This window comes from Lucilia cuprina, chromosome 5 (genome assembly GCF_022045245.1).
Source record: "Lucilia cuprina isolate Lc7/37 chromosome 5, ASM2204524v1, whole genome shotgun sequence".
NCBI classification, from domain to species: domain Eukaryota; kingdom Metazoa; phylum Arthropoda; class Insecta; order Diptera; family Calliphoridae; genus Lucilia; species Lucilia cuprina.
In genome coordinates this window covers 50,264,686-50,273,374 of record NC_060953.1, presented here as the reverse complement: position 1 = coordinate 50,273,374, position 8,689 = coordinate 50,264,686, and the positions used below count along the sequence as shown (strand labels likewise).

Here is an 8,689-nt window from a genome sequence, read left to right as displayed (position 1 = left end):
TTTACTTTTAATTTAAAAAGTATATTTAACTTTATTCCAAATCCAAATGTTGTTATTTATTTGCTGCAGGGTTGGTTGAATCAAAAGTTGGGTTGAATGTCGGGATATCTGGCTGGTTAGTTTATAAAAATGAAGAACTTTTTCTTTTTTCTGCTTGTCATTTCATTCATGATATTGAAAGCCAATGATGAGGACAACGACCATGATGATGCTGACAATGATGACAATGTTGTTGTTGTTGGCTGCCACTGACGACGATGAGTTCGTTTTAACTAAAGAAAAACGTAACGTTTTGTAGTTGATTTCTTAATATTTATCTACAGGGATTTGTTTTTTGGAATTAGATTTTTCCGCTTGTTTGATTTAATGTTGTTTATGAGCATTTGTTTTTCTACTCTACATTTTTATCATCTTTTTTATTTATATATTTATTCCCATAAAAGAAGAAAACTAACATGTTGTTTTTCACAGTAATCTGGGTTAAATACACATATAAAAGTATATAAACTAAATAAAAAAAAATATATAAGATAAAGTAATTTGGAAATTGAATTTTATGTTTGTGTCTAAAACAAAAGGTTTGTTTTGCAAGAACTAAACTGTAAACATTATAAAAAAACAACATAATTTTTAACATTGTTAAAGTCTTATCATCGGGAATAACTTTATTTAACAATAACAAATCAATTACAAAAAAAAACTAAACTAAAATTTTACTAATATTCATACGAATTTGCTAAGTTAGTATCGATACTTTAAACGACGTACTGTTTTATAATGGTAGCCATTGCTTCCAAATATAGCGGAATTCTCAGGCTCAGCTTCACTGATTTATTCTTGAGCTGGAGACAAATACTCATTAGCATTTTCAGAAACATCACGACGTTGACGATGTTTCAGACGTCGCACAGATTTGTATTCGTAGCCATTGTCGCCCAAAATAGCAGAATCCTCGGGTTCATCAACAGATTTCAATTCGGCAGCAGTTTCGAGAGTTTCTGCAGCTGGTAAGTATTCATTGACAACCTCTGAAACATCACGACGTTGACGATACTTCAGACGACGAATAGTTCTGTATTCGTAGCCATTGTCACCCAAAACAGCAGAGTCCTCAGGTTCCTCAAAAGATTTCAATTCAGCAGCAACTTCGGTTGTTTCTTCTTCAGCAGAAGGCAAATATTCATTGGCAATCTCTGAAACATCGCGACGTTGACGATATTTCAAACGACGAACAGTTCTGTATTCGTAGCCATTGTCACCCAAAACAGCGGAGTCCTCAGGTTCCTCAACAGATTGCAATTCAGCAGTAGTTTCGGTGGCTTCTTCTTCAGCAGGAGGCAAATATTCATTGGCAATCTCTGAAACGTCACGACGTTGACGATATTTCAAACGACGAACAGTTCTGTATTCGTAGCCATTGTCACCCAAAACAGCGGAGTCTTCAGGTTCCTCAACAGATTTCAATTCAGCAGCAGCTTCGGTTGTTTCTTCTTCAGAAGGAGGCAAATATTCATTGGCAACCTCTGAAACACGACGAACAGTTCTGTATTCGTAGCCATTGTCACCCAAAACAGCGGAGTCTTCAGGATCCTCAACAGCTTTCAATTCAGCAGTTGTTTCGGTGGTTTCTTCTTCAACAGGAGGCAAATATTCATTTTCAATCTCCGAAACATCACGACGTTGACGATACTTCAAACGACGAACAGTTCTGTACTCATAACCGTTTCCTCCTAAATCAGCGGACTTCCCGGATTGATCAACAGACTTAACTTCGACATTAGCTTCGGTGGTCACTTCCTCAACAGGGGACAAGTGTTCATTAACACTGTCTTTGGTTGATTTCTCTTGTGATTCTTCAACTGGTGGCAAGTAGTCATTGTCCAATTGACTTACATCTCTACGCATTCGATATTTAAGTCTACGAACAGTTTTGTATTTATAGCCTTCATCATTAAAGATGGTCGCATCCAGATTTGATGAATCTGGTTCGCTAATTGCATTCGTTGTAGAATTCTGTTGCCTTAATCCATCAAAAGGAATAATTGCAGCAGATACTATGCCAACAAAACCTAACAAGTAGAAGATTTTCTGAAAATATATAAAGATTAATATTTAATTAGTTTTATTTTACTTACATTAAAATTGATTACAATTGTACATACCATCGTTATATAGTCTTCTTATTTTATTTCAGTAATATTAAACAAATGAAGACTATTTGTCGAATGATATAGTTCGATTAATTATCGCTTTATTTATATTAATAAAGACCATATAATTGGAGTATATTTTTTTTCCTTTTTTTTTGAAATTAGTCTTAACCAGATAGGAAGTTGGAGAAGATTTATACACGCTTATGTAGATACATCACTACCTTTTAAGGTCTTAGACACGCAACAACAAATAAAACTTTAACAAAACTTGTTGTGATAAATCAAGTACTTTAGGTATACAGTTTTATATTAAATTATAGCAGCAAGTGAATTTTTCAAAAAAAAAAATTAATAGTACAATAAGCATACTTATGTTTGGAAAGTTAATATTTTAATATTTTTTATAAAACTTTATAATTTTGAATTAAAACACAACTGATCTATAAACGTCTTCAATACTGTACTTTTCAGTATATGTTTTTTGCAATTACGATAAACTCTTGTACTTGTGCCGAGGTAAAAAAGTGAGAATGAAAGTTGGTATGTGTGTGTGTGTGTGAATAAGTGTTAAGTTAAAGTTTAACAAAAATAAAACGGCACTTAAGCTTTCAAGTACCTTGTCCAATGTAATATATACTTTTTATTGCAGCAACATTTGCTTATCGACTTGTTGCGTATGCAATAATAAAGCTAGTTTATAAGGTAGGTACAAGAAAATTGGTATCAATCTATTTAAAGGAAACAACATACATATATACAATGTTAAACCTTTTTTATGAAAAATTCTTATTTTATTGAAAATTAGCTTGCACTGGGTGCTACCCAATAAGAAAGTACCAAAAGGTCTCAAATATAGAATGTTATTCATTAAGCACTGTGTATGTTTAGTTTCTAGTTTCTGTATTTAAAATATATCACTTCAAAAAGTACCAAAAAGTTACTTTTTACAGATTATCTTCCCTACAAGTTAAATTTTGTATTTCTATGTTAAATATTATAGAAAATTCAAAAAATTCCCATTTATAAATTTACATTTAATAAAAACCGTAATTTAAGTGTTTCTGTTCAAAACTTATGAAATTTAAAGAGTTACGTTGAAAAAAGTAAAAAAGAGGAACCTGTATATTTAATTTTACGTTTCTAGATTCAATTTTGTGTTTTGTCTTTCTATTAGAGAACATACAAATGTTTTATTTGAAGAACGAAAACGTAGCAAAATGTCACTAATTATGAATTCTCATTAGTCATGTTACATTTTATGTTGCTATGTTTAATATTAAAGAAAATACAAAAAAGTACTATTTGATGAGCAAAAAGTACCAAACATTTTCCTCTTTTTGATTAATTATTCAATCAGAGCCGTGCAGATTAAATATATTTGTTAAAAATAAAACTGAAAATAAGTTTCAATTATCAAAATAATTGTATTAAGCAAGTTTTGCACCTACAAAGAAAATGGAAAAAAATAAAAAAAAGATATTTTTTTCAATTAACGAATTAATCAGAACAATTAATGTCAAAAATTGAGACAAGATTTAACATTGATTAATTTCTTAGTTAAATAAATTAAATATTTAATAAATATAAAATTGATTTTTTATTAATTTATTAATCAAATGAATTAAATTGTTTAGTAAAGAATTTTTAAAAATGAATTACACACAACGTTATAGGAATACGTTCAGCATTTACAAAAAATATTACTTTATTGTCACAATTGAATATATAAAGTGTTTCATAAATTGTCAAGAAACTTGAATATTGCCTAAAATTTTATTGACTATTTAGGAATTATAAATATTACTAGCACAAAAATTCAAAATAAAATATTAAAAAAAAACTAAAATAGAAAAGTATACCAGAAATTTTTTTTCAAATTGTACTCGTATGTTTTAATCAAGGAGATAAACTAATTCATAAATAGTTTTCAAAGTTTCTATTAAAAAAATATTGTTTCTTTTTATAGAAAATCTTTCAAGATCTGCTTTTTTTATACAATTTTTTGGATTGTTTCTTTTTTTTATAAAAAATTTTCTCTTTTTATAGAAAGTTTTTTCTTTTTTTATAAAGAATTTTTCCAAAATATTTCTTTTTTAAAGAAAACTTTCGACATTTTCTCTTTTTGACAAAAAAAATTAAATTTCCTCTTTTTTTTTAAAAATTTCAAAACAATCTAATTTTTTATTACATTTTTCTTAACATTTTTTTTAAAATTTCCCATTTTTAAAGAAAATGTTAAAATTACTCTTTTTTTGGAAAATTTCCTAAAATTTTTCTTTTTTTTTAATTTTTTACATTTTTTCTTTTTTATTAAAAAAAATTGAAATTTTTTTGCGGAAAAATTTCAAAAATATCTCTTTTAATAAAAAAAAATTAAAAATCTTTTTTTCTTTAATAAAAAATAAAAAATTTCTTTTATTGGAATTTTTAATACATTCTATTTCTTGTATGTACTTTTGAAAATTTTCATATTTTGGGGAAATTTTTAATTTGCAGATTTTTTTGAACATAAAATTTTCGAAAATTCCTTTTTATAGAAAATAATCTCTTTTTAAGAATATTTTTCACAAAATTTTATATTTAAAAAAATCCACAAAAACCTTCTTGTTGATGCGATCCTAATGTTCATATTCATAAATGTTTACATATAAAACATATTAAAAAATTAACAAAATCATACATATCTAATACTAATCTATCTAATACATTTATATTAAAATTTATTTATATATTTAATTCTATCAATATATTCTGGCTCTTATACGGAATCATAAGTAATACCAAACAATTGATTTTATTTTTTGTATAATTACTGTTAGCTTCAAATTAATTTTAACGTATTATTATGTATTTGACTTCTTGTCTTTGTAAACTTGAAACGTTTTCACGGTCAAGTGTTTCGATACAGAAACTTGTGTTTGAAGTGATATTGAATAACAAACAATTTTTAAATAAAAGTTCAATGATCTTAAAATTTGCCAAAGATAACCAAAAAAAAAGGTGGTATTAATAGATTTATTGAAATTTATTTAAAAATAAATAAATTTTGTTATTTACAATTTTTAATTAAATAAATATCAAATTAAAAAGAGTATGTTTTATATTTCAAGCAAAAATTGAAAAAAAAAAAAAAAAAAAAACAGAATAAAATAATTTTAAAATTTATTTGATTATAAATACATACTCTACAAATAATAATCATATCATTATCATTTAACAATTACATTTTCTACAACAGCTGCTTTTATATTTATAATATATTTAAACCGGGATCAAATTCATATTGTAGCTGTTTTATTTTATTTATAATGAATTCTGTCATTACTCTACAATTAAAATAATACAACATCCCCTTATAGAAATTAAAAAATCCCTTTTAAATTTTTGCTATAACTTTTATTTACATTAAATTACAATTGTATTTACGCATTATTGTATGTATGTGCGTGTATAAATGAATTTATAAATATTTGTCAATTTTCACTAATAGAAGCGACGATATCAATGGAAACAAATTTTATTTTTATACAAATGCTAATTATATTAAATTTAAATAACAATATTATTTTTATATACATATGTATGTATGAGTCGGTATACGCATTTGAATACATACAATTGGTAATATCCTTACGTATGTATATATTTATATTATTCCTGAAAAGAATTTAGAATAATATTACTGAAAAATTTTTGTTAAATTTAGTTTTTTTACATATATGTATGTACGTTATCTACATTGTTTGTATATGCACATACATCCTCACATATGTGTTTGTATACGTGTAAATTACTACAAATGTTAGTTAGTAAAATAATGCCGAAGGATTTGTTTAATAAAAAAGTAAGAAGTTGTAGTCGGGCAAGGCCTACCATATAATACCCTACAACTTTATACGAATAATATGTGATTTAGTTTTCATAATAAAGCATTTAAGTTGAATTGTACCTTGCTTCAGATATACTTAAGCCATTTATAAAATGTGGATATTTAAGTAAAATTTTTATGGGGGCCTTTTGTAGGGGCTAGGGTCAAATGAGGCCCTATAATTATAAAGTGCATCAGGGTCATCAAGGCTAGTATAGAACTTGGTTTTGCAGCTTTTTGTTAAAATACGAGTATAAGTAATTATGAATTTAAAAGCCCTATTTGGCGGGTTCAGTTGTATAGGGCCTAGGTGAAATAATGGACCGATGTTTAACTATTTTTAATAGGCTTCGTCTACAGTACCATGAGAGATCATGTGCCTAGTTCTATTGAATTATCTCCAAAATTGCGACCTGTAGTTTGATTACAAAGTTTACAAGCTTTGTTCGGCAGTTCTGTTGTATGGGGGCTAAGTGAAATAATGAATCGATGTTAACAATTTTCAATAGGCTTTGACTATGGTACAATAGAAAATCATGTGTCAAATTTTATTGAATTATCTCCAAAACTGCAACCTGTAGTTTGATTACAATGTTTACAAGCCCTATTCGGGGGCACAGTTGTATGAGGGCCAGGTGAAATAAAGGACCATCTTAAACATTTTCAATAGGCTTCGTCCCTGGGATAATAGAAGATCATGTACCAAATTTCATGAAAATTTCTTCAAAGTTACGGCCTGTAGTTTGATTACAAGGTTTACATGGATGGACGGACGGACAGACGGACATAGCAAAATCGACTTAGTAAATTCAAATTCAAACATTTTTGCTTTCAAATTGAATTACAAAAAAGATAAAGTTAAATTTACAATTACATTAGCAATAACAAATTAAAAAAACAACAACGTCAAACCAAAAAAAAAGCAAAATACGCAAAGTATATTTAAACAGAAAAAAATCTGAAAATTATTTTCAATTATCAAAATAATTGTATGAAGCAAGTTTTGCATCTATAACCAAAATGATGATATCACAAAAAAAAATATTTTTTTCAAATAACGAATTAATCAGCACAATTAATGTCAAAAATTAAGACTAGATTGAACACTGATTAAATACTTAATTGTATAAATCAAATATTTAATAAATGTAAAATTGATTTTTTTATTAATTTATTAATCAAATGAATTAAAATGTTTGGTAGAGAATTTTTTTAGAAATCAATTAAGAGGATAATTCAAACAATCAAATTATTAATCAATTACGCATAACTTTAAAGGAATTTACAAATAATATCACTTTACTGTCACAATTGATCAGATAAAGTGTCTCATAAATTGTCAAGAAACTTGAATATTATATGCATTATATTTTATTGACTATTTAAGAATTATAAATATTTCTAGCACAAAAATTCAAAATAAATTATTAAAAAAATAAAATAAAAAAGTAGTCCAGAAAAATATTTTCAATCAATTAAAAAATTAATTGAATCAATTAAAAATTTAACAAAAATTTTCTCGTTTCAAACAACGAGATAATAAGGACAAACAAAAATTTGTTTTAATAAAAATTAAAGAAAGATAATAACATGTTAATTGAAAATAAACTACCGATTATTTTTTCTGTGTATGACAGAACCATAGAATATTTGGCTCCCGAAGATAAATGTGGTCTTCCTGAAATTGATTTTAACAGACAGACAGATGGGCGGACATCTGAATCAATTAAAAATTTAACAGAATCATAGAAGATTTGGCTCCCGAAGATAAATGTAGATTTGTCGCCCTTATATTTTAGTAGTTTAGTTAGTTAGTTAGTTAGTAACTTCTGTAGGGTGCACATACATAATTACAATCGTATTAGCAAAAAAATCGCAAACAAAAATAATCAGCTCATTAATGTTTTGTTGATTTTTCGGTGTGAGTTTTATAGAATTTATTCAAATTCATAGCAGGATCAAGTTTCTACAAAATAGAACTAAACTCATTAAAATACTAAATAAATTAATATTTTTGTGTTATTGCAAATACATTTTAGTTTTTTTTTTCTCCTCTTATGCAAAACTATTAACATAATAAAGTTATTGTCATAGTGGTGGTTGAAATAATTTTTAATTTATGAACAAATTTATTTATATAAATACATTTTTTTTTGGAAGTTCAGATAACGAATTGAAAATGTATACGCACAAACATTCAAAGGAATATTTTATGAATGAATGTGTGTATGAATTGACTATAAATATTTATAAATTTAGTTATTGTCATAGTTAAATTGTATACTAAACTCCAATACATACTCGATATAAATTCATATGCATAAGAGTAACTGCAGGTTATTCCTTTAAAAGTTAAAAAAAAAAAAAAATTAAAAATTTCTTTTATTACATTTTTTTTTTTTTTTAATTTGTTCTATTAACTACAAATAATTTACAAATTTAGTTTTTTTCAAAAACTTTGTGGAACACCCTTAAAGTCCTAAAACATTGTTCACTTAAATAAAATAAAATATTAATACAGTGTATTTACCACAATTGGAACATGTGGAAATTTGACATTTATTGTTAACAAATAAATATTTTATTTCTGTCTACATAAAATTCCACTTTATTATTCTTTTGCTAGAAACTATTACTCTGTTAAAACATTATAATACTTATAACCAGA

At 26.1% G+C, this 8,689-nt stretch overlaps 1 pseudogene; it reads right to left on the bottom strand.

Moving 5' to 3' along the window:
* Positions 1 to 741: 741 nt before the first annotated feature.
* Positions 742 to 2,165, bottom strand: LOC111680396 (annotated as a pseudogene).
* Positions 2,166 to 8,689: the final 6,524 nt, after the last annotated feature.